Source organism: Pagrus major, chromosome 2 (assembly GCF_040436345.1).
Source record: "Pagrus major chromosome 2, Pma_NU_1.0".
NCBI classification, from domain to species: domain Eukaryota; kingdom Metazoa; phylum Chordata; class Actinopteri; order Spariformes; family Sparidae; genus Pagrus; species Pagrus major.
In genome coordinates, this window is record NC_133216.1 from 29,893,427 (window position 1) to 29,909,346 (window position 15,920).

Genomic DNA, 15,920 nt, shown 5'->3' on the forward strand with positions numbered 1-15,920 from the left:
ACAACAACAACAACAACACACACACACACACACACACACACAGACACACACACACACACACCTCTGGTGACCTGACCCTGTTATCACCTCTATATCTATCTTTCGTCCTTGTCTGTCTCTTTTGTCTGAGCTGCAGACACTTCATCATGTGTTTCTGTCTGCTGACCTCTTGGCCTCTGGTGTGCCTCTTTGTATGATGGTCTGTCTGTCTGTCTGTCTGTCTGTCGATTGTTTCCTGGCAGGTACAGTGTGTGTGAACCAGTATGTTTGTTTGTTACACTTACCTGTAGCATTTCACCTGCCCCCTCGCGTCCTCACATGACAACTATCATTGTTTCTATGACTCCTCTGTGATTTCCACGTGGCATTCGGGGGCACACCCCATCATCTTTCTAGTATCAGGTTGATTTTCTTACTGAAGTCTCTGAGGACGTTGCTCTCTAACTGTCGAGCCACCACAATCCAGATGAGGTACACTTGTCTCAGTCACCTTCAGTTATAAGTGTCCGCTCAAAGCAGCAGGCTTAATGAACAGCAGCTAATAACTATTTACCTTTTTTGCCCAGAGATTTGCCTCTCAGGTTACACACATATAGACCATATGTATAGGCTGCTGGTGGTGGCTGGGAAAGTTATTTTCAGATATTTCTGGTAAAAACAAAAAAACAATTGATATGGATATGTTTCATTACAGGTCAGGGCTCAACAGTGAGGATTAAATCTATCAATTCACTTGCTTGAAGTGAGTCAGACAGCAGGTGCCAATTCAGCTGCAGAGCGTGTTGTACAGAGCTGGCTGTCAGCAGGGCAGAGAGCTCGCCAGGTGTAAAGGGGCTAAAGTTGAAACTGATTTCAGGCCAGGCCATTTGTGACCCACAATAAAACAGTAACGCTGAAGCCTGCAGGTGATATTCTTCTAACATGTGCTAGAAATGATCATCAGTCAAAAATAAGGTGGTTAAGCACAGGACGAGTGCAGCGTAGTAAAGATCCTCCATCAAAATACATCAGGGATCTATACAGGAAGTAGTAGGGTTACAGTAGTAGTAGTGTGCATACATGGCAAACACACAAACACACACACACACAGATGCACGCACTCAGAGAGATAGAGAGAGAGACAGAGAGAGACAGAGACAGAGAGAGGGAGAGGGAGAGGGAGAGGTAAAATTTGTGTCAAATAATGGGCAGGTCAGTTGTTTGATCCTCTGCAGTGTCACCCTCTCCTCTAGGTGTGTGTGTGTGTGTGTGTGTGTGTGCGTGTGCGTGTGTGTGTGTGTGTGTGTGTGTGTCTCTGGTTACTATGGTTACTATAAATGGCGCCTTGCACGTATCCTCTGCCACCAGTGTGTGAATGTGTGTAGTGGGTGAATGCTGAGTTGTGCTGTAAAGCCCTTTGATTGGTCGGTGAGACTAGAAAAACAAGATATAAATGCAGTCCATTACACACACACACACACACACACACACACACACACTCATTATTATTATAATTAGATATAGTAATGTCATTGTAAACAGTGATCCATGATTATGTGAAAGTGTGGTGACTCCATGTTAACCTTCAGTACAGTGCTGTATGTAACCAACCACATTACATATTAAATGTGTATGACAGTGTTGGACCACATCACATGTTACTCTCACTGTTCTTCTGTCCTCCAGGCCGGACCACATTGGGTCATGGACCCATGGACATTAACATCCAGGGCCCCGGGGTGGCTGCCCAGCACTGTTACATAGAGAACAGGTCCGGGCTCATCACGCTGCACCCCTGTGGGAACCTGTGTTCTGTGGACGGGCTCCAGGTCACACAGCCCGTCCGCCTGTCACAAGGTAGGCATCAGCCTGTTTATTTACCGACGATACACCTGTCTGCTGAAGTGTGTGATCTCAGTTAATGTGATAATCCATAGATCAGCTCTCGACCTGGTCAATGAAAATACAGCATCAGAACCAGCAGGTCTATTAGATAAAATACACAGTCTGCGCTTTGAAATCGATTGAAGAACAGCCTGAGCTTCCTGTGTTAATAAGTTAATAGAGTGAGCTGTGCTGTGCTCAGGCATGCAGATATTGAAGAAACCAGAGGGAGAGATGAATTGATTTTCACTCTGCCACATGCCCGGGTGGATCTTAGATTGGATGCTGTGGAGGATTTTACTGAAACGATCCTTTGGGGCTGGCATTTTAAGGTGAAGCATTGCTTTCATAGAAGGCAAAGCCTCCTGGGAAAGAAGGGAAGTTGTGGCACCTCAAAGGATCTTGCTCATTCTGGAATATACTCTACACACTCACTGCATTAGTTGTTGGTTTTGAATCTGGACCGTTCATAGTGTTACGACATGTCTGAACTGAAGGACAGAAGTGAACGGGAAATAATAGTTCTGGCTATTATTCTTCGATCAGCCCCCACTTCACCAGTCTGGAGCAGATTATTTACAGACATACCTGACATTAAAATCATCAACTGTACTTTGAAAACTGTGCAGAGCTTCTGTACAGTTAGTATGTCCAATATGGACCAGTAGTCTCTAGACACCTGAGGACATGAACAAGATTTTGGAATCGGAAGCGTTCAGCTTGTAGTTTGTTTGTGGTCTGAGTGTCAGGCTGGAGCACGGAAGGTGGACACTAATGCACGAGACGGCAGGCAGGAAGTGCAGTGGATGAAGTTTTTATAAGGATCACTGCAACACGAGGGACAACAGGGAAACAGAACAGCAGAATCAGGGGAACACAACTTCTGTTGACAAAAACTGCTAAAACACTGGGGAGAGGGAAGAGCTAATGAAGGGGATGTAGTGCAGGTGAGGAGGGAAAGCAGGCTGGGGAGTAACCCAGGTAACAGGGCGGGGCTAATTACACAGATAGAAGACAGGTGTGGAGGGAAAACAAAGCTAGTGAGGAGCACAAACAGGAGGGGAAACAGAACACTGGGGAGATCCTGGACCACAGGATCCTAGAAAACACACAAAACACACACAATGAAACTAAACTGACAGGACCATGACACTGAGTAGTATTTACCAATCACGTTTGAGCGGGCTGTGGTTGCATCAAACACTGTGTGGAAGGTAAAAGGGGTTATCTCAGAATGCTGGCTGTCGTCTGATGGCAATTTATTATCATTTTTTAAGATTCATCAGCAGTCAGACGCAGAAATATCGTCCGGACGCTCTGGAGTTGCTAATTGGACTGTAAACAATGATCGTTGCACAGTAGAGGAAGTCCAGAAGCCCTGAATCAGAGGCTGTTGCCCCCCGAGGCTAAATCATCATCAGATGATAGCTGATGGGTTCAGGGTTCAGGTTCTATGTCTTTCGAGGACTGTACCTGAACATCACAACACGTTTTACTCGCTGCAATCGTTTCTCCTGTTCACACTGACCATTAAAAGACTCCTTCTTAATCTGAGGAAGATTCCTAATCTATCCTCCACAGTTAGTCTTTTTAATACAGATTCTGTGTTGATGTGATCCTCGCTGCTCCACAGCTCAGCAGGGATCTGTCTGCACCAACACAAAGAGGGACTTATGAACTTAACAGATTGTAACTTGGTTTGTCTAACTCAGACTGATGAGGCACATTATCACATTATCTTCACTTCAACTTTGGAATACAGTTTTACACTGAAGGACTGTTGATTTTATTCCCCATCACTTCCACTGAGATTATTTTGGAAAGGAGGAAGGATTACAAGCAGTTTTTGTTATCTGTCTGAGCCTCTGATGCTTGTTTTAGACAGATTTTTTAAAAATGGGAAGTTATCCTGTAAACTGTGAATCAGTTTCAGTAAAAACGGACAAGCGGATGTATTTCTGCATCATAATCAAGCTCAGAGCTGCTTTAACAAATGAGAGAGGAAGTAAAACTGTCAAGCACTGTATAGATTTGGTCATGGAGACTCATCGAAGTTTACGTCAGAGCCTGAGAGGGAGTTCTGGGACACTTCTCACCATTACTCACAGGATGTGAACTGCTGTCTCTGCTGCTGTGATCACACCCTGTAGTCACATTATTCTCCTTCTCACCTGTACAAAATATACTGACAGCACAATCACATGAACTAATATCACTCCTCTCTGAGTGCTCCCTGCATACCTTTGGATGTGTGTGTGTGGAGACAAACATGTGTGTATGTCCCTCTGTCTTTTGGTATTTCAACCTGGACCCTGGCGGGTAACCTGAGCGGGGACACGGGGCTATTTATACTGCCCTTCTACCCCAGACAGATCCCACTTTGGCCCCAGGGAGGGTTTCAGGTTGGAGAATGAGTGTGAGGCTCCATCAGAGTTCAGTGTCAGGCTGCTGGAGAGTTGTCATGTACAGTGAGGGGAGCTGAAGTGGTCGAGAAAGGAAATAGTTTTGGTTGTGTTCATGTGTCACTGCAGGATGATGTAGATCTAATTTCACAGCAGGAAGTGGATCAGACATTGTTGGTTACACAATCATTCTCTTACCACTCCCACGAGTAATGTGCATTATATGAGTCATACATTGAAGTGCACTTAAAGACAGGTGAGTGGAGGGTCCAGAGGCTGCATCAGAGTGAATTATGACTAGACGCTGTCATGCTGTCTGCGTTCTGATTTCCTTTAATAATAAAGTGAAGGCTTTCACTTGTCAGCATTACAATTTATAGAAAAGCAGCAGCAACAAGTCTGTATTGTTACAGAGTGCTCAACAAGCGTTTAGTGGTAATCCGCCCGGGTTTACATTATAAATCTGAAGAGCCGGTGGAGGGAAATCCTGACAATGAAAGGGCATGTAAAAACTACTGTAAGCCAGTTTGTTCAAAGCAGGATGAGCTGATGTTTTAAAGGGATCAAGGCTGGGCGGCCTGATTCAGCCTATCAGAGTGAATAAGAGGGCTCGGGTAAAAATCTCCACGCTAACTGAGGAAGACATTCAGACGAGCAGGTTTCTGATTATGTGATCTAGTAAACTGCCTCCAGTGATGTCACTCAGTGGCTAAGTTGCATTATGGGTAATGTAGGCACCAGGTTTTGAAAAGGAAGAAGAACGTGTGGAATAAAAAGGTGATATCTCTGTTCTGCTTTATTGATTTTAATCAGTTGTTTATAAACCGTCCATAATGAGTCCTTTTCAAAACCTGCTGCCTTCATCACCCACAATGCAACTCGGCCACTGAGTGACATCACTGGATACAACTTAAAGATGATTACATGCAGCTTCCTCTGGAGCCACAAAAGACTTTATACCACTTTCTTCAGAACTCCCCAACAGCTGTGAACACACTTTAATGTTTAAAATTGGTGGAGTTGCCCTTTAATGTTATTTGACATACGTGAAGGGTCTCAGTTGTCCACGAGTTATTTGACATAGGTAAGTACAAAGTGATGCAGACATACAGGATGGGTGTGGAAACATGAAGCTTGTTGATTATTTTTTAAAGGTGCACTTCACTGAAAACACCTGTATTTTGTCTTGTGTGGCTGTGAAAGAGCTTTGACAAACCCAAGAACATAACCCTGATGATGTCATCAGGGTTATGTCAGCTTGGGCTGGGAGACGGACACACTTGATTCGTGGAGTTCAAAAGTTGTTTGTATTTATCTGGCGACAACGTAACAAGGTGGTGTTGAACTGCATTGTGGGCAATGTAGGATTCATGGGGTTTTTAAGAGCTTCATCCATAAAAGGAATAAAAAGTCTCAAGTTCTGTTGCTTTCATTTAAAAATCAGTCTCCTGTGAGTCTCTGTACTTTATGGATGTTTTATGATAAGTCACTGCAGTGCTCCTCTAACAGGTGCTTCATACATTCATACAAAATACTCTACTTGAATATAATTTTTAGGTATGTGTACTTTACATGAGTATTTCCATTCAATGCAATGTCATTCTTTCAAACAGCTCCACCATGAAGAGCTACAGCAGATGCTGCGTACACATGCATGCATCATGCATTCTGATGATAATATTTCTCTGCTTTTAAGTCGCACTTTTACTTGTAACTGAGTATTTCTTTAAAACAAAAGGATCTCAATACTTCTTTGACCACAGACCTCGTGCAGCCTCCAACTCTTGTTCACAGTTTGTTGTGCCAGTAGGAACCCACTGACTTATGACTTATTAACAGCATAACCAATCATATAATGTGATGTCTCACACGCACACACACACACACACACACACACACACACACACACACACACACACACACACACACACACACACACACACGCTATCATAATATTTCTTGCAGATTTAATGTGCCCGATCGTCCTGAATACTCCCTCTAATATGTGTGTGTGTGTGTGTGTGTGTGTGTGTGTTTATGGCTTCACCTTTGCTCTTTCACATAGTGATCGAAGAGATAGAGAGAGAGGGAGAGAGAGAGGGAGAGAGAGAGAGCCACACCTTGGCAGCTCTCACTGACTCACATCAGCCTTATGAACAGAACAGCATATGAAACGTTATTGATCAGGTCATTTCCTTTATTGTGGATTAGGATGTGTGTGTCAGCGGTATCTGATGCTTCACTCCAGGGGTCTCTGTGTTCAGCTACACCCTCCTCCCCCCCTCCTCTCCCCCTCTGAGGCAGGATCTCCACCTTCTCCTCCTCCTCCTCCTGCTCCTCCTCTCTGGTTTCTCTCCCGCTCCTGGCTCCCTGACAGCCCAGCCTCAGTGTGTCTCTGCGGGCTGAGGGATGAGTGTGAGCCAGCTGTGTCACACACCGAGAGAGCGTCTTTACTCCGCGGACAGAGCGGGGACGGAGACAATGGACGGGACACCACAATGACTGTAACAGTCCCGCACTGGGTTTGAATGAACCGGGATATACCAACGCGTCAGTGGATGAGCCGTGTTTTAACAAGTGGGCCAGCCGAGCAGACAGCTCCCCTTTGTGAACGCACATATCTGCAGCATATATTAGAGAGTGTTGGCTTTGAGGATTATCATAACAAAAGCGCGTCGGGACAAAAAGCCCATAAACGCTCCTGTTGTTCACAATAAGTGCAGGACCGGAGAGAAACACGTGGCTCGGGTTTAAAGGAGCAGAGGCGATGAGAGCAGCGGAGGAGCAGAGGAGTTTCATTCACCGGAGTTAAAGTAAGTGTCTGTGTTCACTGTCCGACACTTATTCCAGGGTTCAGGCTGTTCGGGTCCGTGTGACCGGACTTGTAACGTGAGGTGCCGGTGTCATTAAAGTTCCGGACTGTGGGAGGACCAGGACCAAAGTGAAGCCAAGCGCTCCTCCAGGCTGCTGTATGTGACCTGCTAACACACCGTGGACACCAGCCGCTGTCCTTTTAGTTCATTTCTGTCAGAACGCACGCTTCTGCCAAACTGCCCTTAAAAATCTGACAAATATAACTTCGTCCTTTCTTATGGGTGAACTACATGTAATAGAACATTACTTACAGCTCTCCACGAATTAACAAGCATTCTCTGTTTAATTCGGCATACATATACCAAACATTACTTTTAAAAAAACAACTTGTTCATGTGGCTCCTGTTGCTGTTAGCAAACTACAAAAGTTTGAATTGTATTTATATTAAGAGAAGCTTTGTATTCATTTTCAAGCCGAATTTTCAGAAATACCATTGTAACATCATTGAGTTGTTGTAATCACACTTCAGAACGAGGACATTTTGACTACATGCAAGTAAATTCTTAATTGGCAAAATTTTGAACGGAGTTTGGACTGTCACTGCACACATCCAGCATGAACACCTGCCCTAACGCTGCACTCAGTCACTGAGTCCAGACTTCCCCCTGCCACCATGTGAGTTCTGTTTATAGACTACAAACATATACAAGTCTGCCAGATCTGCTGAGACCATCCAGCCTGGCATGAGCAGACCTCACTGTGTCTGTCTACTGTTACACTGCTATTCCTGGTTGCCAATGTGACCTAACCAGGGCTGCTAACCGGAATAGAATAGAGCTTTCCTCTCATGCATTCTGCTTATTCAGAGGCCTCTGGGCCATGAGTTGTGATCATATTAGACAGGACCTTCTCACTGAAGGAGTGTGGTCCTTCTCTCTCTGCTGCTGCACCTCCTCAACATCCGTCATCTCTGACACATTGCGTTGACCCCGCTGTAAAGAAAGGAAGTGAGGAGTCAGAGAGAAGCCCCTCTGCAAACAGTCATCAGGCTGCTGTGAATGTGATGTGGGCTCCCAGCGGGGCCCAGAGCACCGCTCAGACATGTGTGCCGGGCGACGGGGGCAGCTCAGCACAGAGAGGGAGGAAAGGAGGTGGCAGCAGCTGGTGTGCATACGCTGGCTCACTGTGTGTCTTCCTGCATGTTGTCGTTGACACAGTCTGAGGTCGTACATCCTCTGACTACACCGAGGTCAAGGCGATGTGTCCAATCAGACAGTGGTTAAATACTACAAATATACCAGTGTTGTTCTCACACTGCAGGCCGTCACACTTAAAAACTGCTCACTGTGTCTGATTTTATCCAGCTTGGTGGACTACCAGAGGGGAGAGACAACACTCCTCCCCCTGTATCCACCCTTACCTCCCTCGACACATTTTGTTTACAGTACATGTCCTTGAGTTCGACTGAAATAATCTCCCCCCTGAGGGTGTCTCATCTTCTGACAGTGGCAACATTAGGCCAATTGTCTGAGTCAAATTAGAAGATTTACTTACTGACATATCCAGACTAAAGATGGACTGATACGACTTTTCATGTTATCTGCTGACACTGATTAGCGATCCTTCATCAATACTCCAAAGATTTAAATATGTATACCCCGCTGCCTCGGCCTCATTGGGATCAATTCATGGAGGTTAAAATGATGCTGTGGCACTGGCTGAGTTGTCATACTAAGGCTGCAAAATTATGAAAAATGTTATTCTCAGTGTTGATTATCACCTCAAATTCAGCCACAAAATTCTTGTGGTGCAGGTTAATATTTTGCATCAGCAGGAAACAGGCTTCCTTTTCAGATTACACTTACAAAAAAGCAACAATCAAAGTTGCTACTGCAGTAAGTTTACACTTTAAACTAAATATGGAAAATATTTTTGTAGTCTATGTTCAGTATATAATGTTATATTTCTGGGCACAGTAAAGGATCAGACAGGAAATTTGAGGGGTCCCCCTCCAGATTAAAAGCACAGACAATGACTGAAATCACTTTCTGTTTATCACATCAACCTCATTCCTGGCGACCTCGATACCCCGAGCCAATTTTGGGTGCGACTTCTGGCGAGTCCTGGGCATGATGATCTAGGTTGGCGACTTTATCAAGTGAACACTGCTAACACTCTTTTTATTGCTTAGCCCACTACAGCTAACACTGCTAAAGAGTTTTATGATATACAATATGTTACACAAGTTCCACAGTAAACTGGAAGTATCACCCACACTCAAGGATTGTACATGAAATGTAAACTTAATATACAGCCGTCAAAAGTTCCACCAAGGGAACATAAAAAGTCTACGCACACCACTGTCTGCTAACAGGTCCACAATGTAATGCTTCTTATCTGCACCAAATGATTCATAATCTCAGTTTACTGCAGCCAGCATGACATCCAACATACATACTGAAATGAAAGTAACAGCCCTTCAGTGTCTTCATGGAATCAGGGTCTACTTAGAGCTGAATGAAACTATTAGACGGATAATAAGACTGCTAATACAAACCAAATTTGATTGGTTCACAGAGGAGAGCTTTGAAAAAGAAACCCCAGAGAAAACAGTCTGAATCACACCTGATCAAGTGTAATTAATGAAGGAAGGAGTGATCATTATAACTGTGCAGCGAGGTCACACTGGTCAGCTCCAGAGGATTTCTTTGAACCTGGACTTGCTTAATGCCAGTCATTGACAGGTTTGGATGTCTGGTTTTGGCTCAGTTGAATTTGATTTTGACAGAACACAATCTATATCCAACATGCAGACAAGCAGTGCACATTTATTAAGAAACACACCTTAATGCAGATGCATCCAGCAACAAGAGCCTACTGTGAAATGAACTGCGTGTTTAGAGCTCACCTCTAAACCACATGTAGATCACACAGGGAGGTTTAATATTGATGGATCCTCCGGCCTGTGGCCATCTGCCTCTGGGAGCATGTTTAACAGCAGGGGATTGGCTTCAGTTGTCCTGACAATAGGAGGAGGGGGGGTGAAGGGGGGCAGGGAACATCTGTTCGGACAAGCGGTAACCAGCCCGCGACACGTTACCGTGATGAGCGTCCACTGGAGACAGCAGCTGACAGCCTGCTGGATGCTGCATCCGGTCGGGGACGTGGATGATGTTTTAAAGGGGCACACGCAGATTTTACACCTGAGGTTCAGTGTGTTGGTCTGGAGGAGTCCACTCTGAATAACTGCTGTCTGCCTGCTGTCTTTCTTCTGTCTCTGTCAGCCCCTCACTTTTCTTTCTACTAAATTGCTGGAGAACTGTTTTTCGCAGTCTGAAATCAGATTTTTAAAGTTGATTTCATTTGAACTTACTAGTGTAGTGAAGTTACATCATGTATGTAATGTAAGTACAGTTGTAACTGAAGTTAGATAAGTCGCTTAGTTACATATAGTTTGTTTTTGCCTAAACCTAACCAAACTGTACAATGAAGGTCCAGTCCAGTAACGGTGATATAAGGTTAGTTCTGGAGTCACTGTCAGTCGATTTATTCAGTCATCATGGAATGATATGTTGTTTTACACATTTGTGTCATATTGTTTTTCATGTTACCTGCATGTTTATGTCTTTTTACTAACAGTTCTTTGAACCAGCAACACGTTTGGTAAAGAAAAGAAAACACAGATATCAAAATATGAATTCAAATATTTCCAATGAGAGATTTTTAACAAAATATATGTTTTTATTCCACTTTTTATTTCATGGTCTCAGTTTGTGAAATGCCATGTTAGGACACAAACTACGTCCTGGAGTTTTGTGTGTGATCCACACTGAATTAGCTGCTCAACATCAGCTCAAAAGTGTGTGTGTTTGAAGCAGCTTACTAGGAGCAACCACTGTCTCCACATATCTTCTATCAGGGCATCTCACTGGCGTCAGACTGCTTCCAACATGTGATCACTTCTTCCAACCTTTTATTCATTCAGACGGTTATTGCCACATGATGGGAATGCAGGTTTAGACCTCTCCTCTTCCTCTCCTCCTCCTCCTCTCCTGTCTAGTCCCATACAGTATCTTCCTCTGCTATGTGCTCCTCTGTGTTTGATGGCCCCTGGCTCGGTGAAAGGCAGTCATTGATTAACTGGTGGCTTTGACTCCTTGGCCTTTGCTGAGGCTGTAAACCGTCAGCTTTCCATAGCAACCGTCAGCCATAGTTTTGGGCATCTCTTTGTCTGCAGCTCGTCCGTAATTCAGTGACGTCCCATGCTGGCGGTTTAGTGGTGTCGCCTTTGTTCGTCACGCACAACAGTAAAACAAAATCACACACAGACCTGAGTCTTTCCTCACAGTTAACTGATAAGTGAATAAAAGTATCAGCTGCTGCAGAGAGTTGGTGAGGAGGATGCATGTTGGGATGAGAGGAGTGAAGTATAGCGAGGCTCCATCAGTAAACAGTGTTACAGAGAGCTGCTGATACAGTGTGTGTGGTGCTCCCATCATACCACCAAACATTTTCTCTAAGCTTTGTTAGAGCAGACTGTACAGTGTGCTGTAAATAACTGGGCATTTATTCTCAGCTGTTTATAGATGTGTTGAGTTTCTACTTGCTGTGGGATTTAAAGCTGCTTTAATAAAGCCACACTATGTACATTTTAAAGGCAGAAATAGCACCTTCTTCCTCTTTCAAATGAAAAGTTGAATTCCTAAAAAAATAAAACGAACTCTTGCTCAGTTCAAAGTTAGAGATCCTAAAGATCGCTGCAGTTTGCTGACGTTATGATTCTTCATATCTGGTGTTCGGACCCTGACAGTGGGGCTGTGGCCCTAGTTTTTGCAGTGTGTCCAGCACAGTTGGTACTAGTAGGACCTTATTGGCCAAGGAGAAATGGGGGCGGAGCCAGTCGGTAACAGAAATCACTCTGATTGGCTGTTCAGCATGATGAAGTGCATGAGAAGAGAAACAGCAAAAGGAAGGGTAAGCCCCTTGAGCCTGTCGCTGCAGTATCCATGACTTCATTCATTTAGTCAGTTTCTCCTTAGTTTTCTCCTGCTCCTCGTCACATTTACAACTTTTTATCAGACATGTTGATGGTTGGCACACGCTGCTTCATCATAACAATAGTTTGTGCTCTGCAGGCTGGAGTCATCTGGTTTCCCTTTTTAGATGATGAATACAGACTACAGCCAGCTGGTGGTATGGAGAGTTATTTCCTCCCACGCAGGAGCACAATGCAGGAGCATTTAACGCTGTTGGCTTTACCAGAACTTCCTCTGCAAAGAAGATGGCTGGCCTCATTGTCGAGATCAAGCCCCCAAGAAGAGTGCTAAGCCTTGAAGCCAGTTTTTGTAGGGGCCAAACCTTAGGGGCCAAACCGTGTAATTACATCATGACATGATGCACTGGGGCCCAAAAAGACTTTTTCCCATAAGCTAACATTGTGAAAGAAGCGTCTGTAAAACAGCGGATAATTGTAACCCCCATGACCTGACACGTTTTACTGTCAGAATTTGAGCCATTTGGTCCAAAAACATTTGGAAAGTCTAGAAGAGCGGCCTGATGAGATTATTTTATCTCCATTCAAGTTAGCTGGGCGCTTAACTGGAAGTTAGCCTGCTTGGTCCCTGGCTGTTAGATCTATCCATATCAAGTAAAAATGTACAAGGCTGATCACCGAAATCAACATAAATTTGATCATGAGCTCGGTTTGAGATCATTTACTCGCCCAGCTTTAGTCCAGACCCCTCAGAATCTGAATGTATTGATGCAGTTGATGATTGTGGTTAGTTCGGACTCAGTTGGGATGATTGTCTCAGTGCGGCCATCAGAAACTTCATCTGAGAGACATTCAATAAAAAGACCTGATAGAACCGCATACAATGCTCTGATACAATACTCTTCCATTTCATTCCTGTCTGCACGCTCTCTCTGCTGTCCTGTGACCATGCATGCATGAGATGAAATATGTTTTCCCGGCTCCTGACAGGCCGGGTGGTGCAGAGGGAATAACATGTGACAGCAGTCATGAAGCCACAGCCATGATGTGCTGCTCCACAGAGCCACTGTTTCTGTAACTGAACTCTACATTATGATACGTGTGAGCAGGACTTGAAGAAACTCTCCTGACTGCATGAACTCATTGTGGGAGTATGTGAAGCGTTCTCGCTCTGACCACCTCTGGTTCCTCTGATCTGATCTTCTGGGAAATGTTCCTGAGGTTTGGTCGACACACTGGAAAGATTTAATGTGGTCGTTCCAGAGTGAAGGAAAAAGACGTTATTGGAGAAATGATGGAATATTTGGTCCACAGACACTCTTCAGATAGCTTGAGCAGACAGGGGCAGCGAACCACTCCTCCTTTAATGCCACAGTACCCTGAGGCATGATTTGGCATTTAGGTGGACTGACCTAAGTGGTCCCAGAAGAACCTCACAAAGGTTTACACTGATCGTTCCTGTCGGCTCTGGTATTAAAGAAACAGTTTTAATAGATACTCCCTGATTTACTGTCAGCAGCTCCCATCTATTTCACTTTTCATTATTCTTCTATTTTATATATGGACTGCTGTGACATAGTAATGTAGCTTAAATGAAAAACAGCTCATTAATTGAGTTAAATCTCACATCCACAAGAGTTAATGGAATTATAGCAGCATCTTTAATTAGGAAAAGGTCTGTCTGCTGAGTGGAGTGGAGCTTTTCTAGCTTAAATGCTCCGAACTGAATTGATATGGTCTGGTTAGGTTTTGGCATAACAGCCACTTGGTTGGGGTTAGGAAAGGAAGATGTCTTGGAAAGAAAGACGGCTGCAAATTGTCCAAAGGTCTCCTTAAAAACATCCATTTCACACTTCTAAATGTTTAGCAGTCTCTAACTATGGTCACTGACAGCAGCCATCTCGCCCTGCTGCATCTCTTCCACCTTTAGACTTGAGCTCAATCACATATAATGTGAGCGTGATACGACACGTATTGTAGAAATGTCAATATGGAACGTATGAGCCATACTAATGTGAACATATCCAACATTAACTAAACCAACATTTTATTTTGGCAGCCATTTTACTGACTGACAGCTTCTATTTATAGATTTTCACCTTGTTTGCATTACAGTATGTGCTCTATAATCCACTTATGTGTCCCTGCAGTTTTATTAGAGAAGAGGGTTGTAGTGTCCTTGTGTGAAGGTCCTGACTGTCTTTATGTGTCCTCACTCCTGAAGACGTGCCGTACATAAAGCTCCATGCAGATAAAAGGCTTGATACCGTGACATAATGAATGACAGCCCTCAGATACTTGAACGCAGCACTTTTAAAGCTTCCCCTTGCTGAGTATTAGTTTGGTTCTTGGTTGAAGTGGAGTCACTGTGGAGCACAGTGCAGGCCTGAAAGATGCTGCTGCTGCAGTAATACTCACAGAGCACTCAGTGTGATGAAGCCAGTGATTAGAGCGATCGGTCCTGCGGTGTTGAGGGTGAAATTGTTCTCTCACACTGGTCAGGGAATCAATCTAACTGATTAACTGGGGGTGGGGTGTCACAGCACACACACACACACACACACACACACACACACACACACACACACACACACACACACACACACACACACACACACACACACACACACACCTCCACCCCTCTTCCTCTCTGTGAGGCCAACATTGCCTGTCCTTCCCTGTATGACTTCATTGCAATTACAAAAATTGGTCATATTTTCCTGCACAGCCTTTGATTAAACGGATCTCAGTTTGTACGCCAGCTGGTTTTGACTCCTGGAAGAATCCTGACATGCTTATATCAGGTCAGAGGGTTCTTCTGCAGAAGGAGAGATACTGGTGTGTTTTTGAATATCTCAAGCCAACGTGGCTGTGCCAGATGATATTTTACTGCTTCACATGAAACCAAGCAGGAACAGCACTGATCCAAATCACCGCTAATGAGCTGTTGGTGATTGATTGGTAGCAGTGAATGAGGTGTCCTCTTTCATGTTTGAAAAGGATTCAGTTCACTAACGTAGTGCTGTTTTTATAACAGTAATGTTGGCGATGTCCAGCCTCCCACAAGATAAATTTCTAAGTAAAGTCAAGTCATTCAGACACAGTGAAAACCTTTAAGTGTGTGCAGTACAGCCATTGTTTCCTTCTACCAATAAAAGACAGGAATGTAACACAAATTAAGTTGAGCCATGCTGTTTGTAAGTCTCTGGAGTCAGATTTAAAGGAACAGTTCACCCAGAAATGAAACTCAGTCATCATCTCCTCCCTCCACGCTGATGAAAGTCAGGTGAAGTGTTGTAGTCCACAAAATATTTCTGGAGCTTCACAATAAAACAGAGTTGCAGCATTCTGCTAAACAACTGAAGTAGCTGGAGACAACCAAATGATTGTTTATTGTCCGGCCTCAGCTGGACAATAAAGTTACATTGCGATGTTGCTCCCATGCTTTGATCTGTGGGCGGACATTAGGCTAACGTCACTTATGTAGGAGGGATGTCGGAGGGAGCCAGAGATCATCTGAGAGTGACAAAAAAAAGTATTTTTTTAAATGGACATCTCGGGGCACATGCCGGATTTTATGAACTTACTGGGAAACACAAACTGGACAAGACCCACGCTGAGCGTGACTTCTGCCTCACAACAGTTACTAATCACGTCAGCCATTTTCACCTGAAGCTAACGTCTGCAGCCGTAAATAATAACTGTTACAGCAGCCCAGCTAATCAGCCAAGATCTGAGGAGATGCTGTCAACTCTGCAGTCCAGCTCTGAGAGAGGTGTGTGCAGCAGAGTCAATAAATGCCTTGTGAAAACAATATTATTGTACATATACAAATATATATTACATA

The 15,920-nt window shown here is 44.2% G+C and overlaps 1 protein-coding gene across 1 annotated transcript in view; it reads left to right on the forward strand.

The window, feature by feature from the left end:
• The first annotated feature begins 6,753 nt into the window (after positions 1-6,753).
• phldb1b (pleckstrin homology-like domain, family B, member 1b) overlaps positions 6,754-15,920 on the forward strand; it is a 76,127-nt gene continuing 66,960 nt past the window's right edge. Inside the window, exon 1 of the mRNA XM_073483701.1 lies at positions 6,754-7,078. The gene's annotated coding sequence lies outside the window, so the exon portion shown is untranslated. The remainder of the gene's footprint in view (positions 7,079-15,920) is intronic.